Genomic DNA, 3,984 nt, shown 5'->3' with positions numbered 1-3,984 from the left:
AATCATAACGGGTAACAAGTAAATAAAGTAACTAAGGTGCAGCAAGGTGGCCCAATCCTTTTTTTTCAAAGGACAAGCCTGGACGAACTCTTATATAAAGCAAAGCGCTCCCGAGGACACATGAGAAAATTGTTGTCAAGTTAGTTTTCATCACACTCATATGATTTGCGTTTGTTACTTTGATAATTTGATATGTGGGTGGACCGGTGCTTGGGTGCTTCCCTTCCTTGGACAAGCCTCCCACTTATGATTAACCCCTCTCGCAAGCATCCACAACTACGAAAGAAGTATTAAGGTAAACCTAACCATAGCATGAAACATATGGATCCAAATCAGCCCCTTACGAAGCAACGCATAAACTAGGGTTTAAGCTTCTTTCAATCTAGCAACCCATCATCTACTTATTACTTCCCAATGCCTCCCCCTGGGCCCAAATAATGGTAAAGTGTCATGTAGTCAACGTTCACATAACACCACTAGAGGAGAGACAACAGACATCTCATCAAAATATCGAACGAATACCAAATTCACATGATTACTTATAACAAGACTTCTCCCACGTCCTCAGGAACAAACATAACTACTCACAAAGCATATTCATAATCAAGATCAGAGGAGTATTAATTATCATTAAGGATATGAAAATATAATCTTCCACCGGATAAACCAACTAGCATCAATTACAAGGAGTAATCAACACCACTAGCAACCCACAGGTACCAATCTGAGGTTTTGGGACCAAGTTCGAATACAAGAGATGAACTAGGGTTTGAGAGGAGATGGTGCTGGTGAAGAGATGTTGATGGAGATTGACCCCCTCTCGATGAGAGGGTCAATGGTGATGACGATGGCGACAATTTTCCCCTCCCGGAGGGATGTTTCCCCAGCAGAACAGCTCCGCCGGAGCCCTATATTGGTTCTGCCCAGGTTCCGCCTCGAGACGGCGGCGCTTCATCCCGAAAGCTTCTCTCTAATTTTTTTCCAGGGTGAAAGACACCATATAGCCAAAGATGGGCCCCGGAGGCCTGCCAGGGGGCCCACAAGGTCGGGGGGCGCGCCCTCCACCCTTGTGGCTGGCTGGTGGCCCCCTCTGGTACTTTCTTCGCCCAATATTTTTATATGTTCCAAACATAAGCTCCGTGAAGTTTCAGGACTTTTGGAGTTGTGTAGAATAGGTCTCTAATATTTGCTCCTTTTCTAGTCCAGAATTCCAGCTGCCGGCATTCTCCCTCTTCATGTAAACCTTATAAAATAAGAGAGAATAGGCATAAGTATTGTGATATAATGTGTAATAATAGCCCATAATGCAATAAATATCAATATAAAAGCATGATGCAAAATGGACGCATCAGGTCCCAGCCGTCAGGCTCTCCACATACAATCCTCTTCCAATGACTCTCGTTTGTTGATCACGCCGTGTCGAGCGCAGTGAGGTGGTGGACGACGGCGAGGCCCCGGACGGGAACGACCCGAAGATGGGAAGACGCAGTAGTGGAGTCGCGGATTGAGAGGAGTACAAGGGTTATAACTGGTTCTGGTGCGGCGTGGGGCTGCAGTCGATGGAGAATAACAGGAGGTGTGGAGGGGTGGAGGGATAGCCTGGTCCGCGGTAGGGTAGCGTTTCGTAGCGATGCGTGCTAAGCAAAGCCACTAGCCGTCGGAGGCCGGAGCAGGCAGTCCCGGCGACGCTAGAGGAAGAAGACGAGAGATTGAAGGTGCATGTCGGCCGTTGGATATAAATCCAATGGATGTGGATGTCATAATCATTTGTTCACCAAGTTGACAACGCCTTGCGTAGGCTTCGACCTATTGGCCCACATGCCAGCCTGCAAAAATGTGGCATATATTTAACCCATGTTTTCTAGAATTTACAGTCCATTTGCTAGGTTGGGTGAACAAATAATTCCGTGTCAATGCGGCCCATTTAATATTTTCTAAGAAATCCCAGCCCATTTGCACTTTCTTGAAATACACTAATTAGCTGGCTCGTTCTGTATATAATGTTAGGTTAGAAGGAGCAATTAATATCAAAAAATAAACTAGAGCGACACATTATATATATACATAATTAACAAATTAGCGAGTTATTGCTCAAAACAAAAATGAGCGCGTTATTATTACATTGGTCCTTAAAATCTTCGCAAGCTTTTGTACGCAATTCCTAGGATTTTCCTTGCCTGTGAGTCAAAAACAACCAGGATTTTCCTTGCCAACTTCTGTTAAACATTTACTTTTATAAGTTAATGACACATGGGATGTTTTTATAATGTATATATAAGTCTCTATTAAATATACGATAATAGTAATAATATAAATATATATATAATATGGTTAGAAGGGAAAACATAAATTGGACACAACATTATTATTCTTATATATGGATAAATAGAATAGAGATATATGTTTTATTAAAAAAATACATTGGGTTTCCGATCTTTAAGAAAAAGTAAAACCTACGCTGGGAGGCCCATAGGCCGGTACGTACATGATGGACCTCAAAAAAATAAGTTGAAACCACTGTCTCCTTATGTCTTGGGCTACGCATGTTAAAAAACAAAACCTAGGCCTAGTTGATATTTGTTCGCCCTCTGGAAAATATGATACCAGCTAGATCCCCGATATCCCTTTCCCGCAACAACAACAAAAAAGATCCCTGATACCCCTGAAAAAAAAGCTCCCCGATGACAGTCATCGTTGGAAATTTATTTCGTTTATTGACTAAGGTTGACAAACCCGTGGGCCCCAACGCCAGTATACAATTAGGAGGAAGCTTTTTTTCCAATGGGGCACATGCTTGTGTACGGCTTGGACCTGGTGGGTCCCCACTGTCAGTCTCTCGGCGTACAGTCCTCTCTGGATTCCTCTCGCTTGTTCAGCATGTTGACAACGGCATATGGCGGCGCGACGGCAAGCACACACGGACGGGAAAGAACCAGAGCCGGGGAAGACGCCTTCATTCTTTCGAACATACCGCACTAGCCCGGTGGCTGCAGCCCTCTCACCCAAAAGCCGTACTGCCCGGGTTCGATTCCAACTGGTGTAGTTGAAAAATATCTAACACTTGCCAAAATTTCGTCCCTAGTTTACCCAATTTTTCGCACACTCAACATTGTCTTGCCATTTTGAAAATAGCTTATCTTTTTGGCTTTGCATCATATGAAGATGTGCTATACATTATTGTTGATCAACATGATGTTAACTTGTTGTTAGTTCCATTTTTTACCATGAATAAATTTTCCAACATTCTATTATCCATGTTTGAAGAGTGCATGTTGATTTAAATGCTTTGCCTCTGAAACATGCAGTTTCTTATCTGAAAATCACTTGGACAAGCAGCCATCACCAGTGTTGGATTTGATGCCATGCTTCTTCAATCCCCCGGCATGCGCGAGGGGGAAATAAACTTCCGTCCCGTGCTGCCGGTTGGGGAATGGAGCAAACTGGATTAAAGAGGGGGGCCGGCGACACGACTGAAGAAGCACATCAGACGTGATTTTTTCAGTGGATGGCTCTCGATGGCATTTTTTACTTGCCTCTGCACCATACAACTTGTATTTTTAGCCTCCCAGCCCGTGGTGGACCAGCAGCCCATTTGCTGACCGGGCCAACCTACACAAAGCAGCACTCGATTTTTCATCAAGCCCCCAAAACAACGCAGTACTATGTTTGTTTTGAGGCCGAAAACAATACGGCAGGGGTTGAGCGGGGGGAGGGGGAAGACAGAGCAAAAAGATTAAAAAGAGCTGATGCGTCGTTGCTACCCTAACAAGCAGGTGCAATTCTTCTCGGGAAGAAGGTGTGCCGTTGACACCCACACGTCACAAATCCCACAGTAGACATACTAACAAGTTCACACACAAGTACAACAGAAAAGGTAAATATTCGTATCAAACTCTGGTTCACAGGACACATTCATATTCATAGCCAACATTCACAATCAACAACTCAAAAGATTCATATATACACAAGTTCAACATGTCTATG

This window comes from Aegilops tauschii, chromosome 1, assembly GCF_002575655.3.
Source record: "Aegilops tauschii subsp. strangulata cultivar AL8/78 chromosome 1, Aet v6.0, whole genome shotgun sequence".
Classification (NCBI taxonomy): domain Eukaryota; kingdom Viridiplantae; phylum Streptophyta; class Magnoliopsida; order Poales; family Poaceae; genus Aegilops; species Aegilops tauschii.
Note: the sequence above shows the minus strand (reverse complement) of the source record.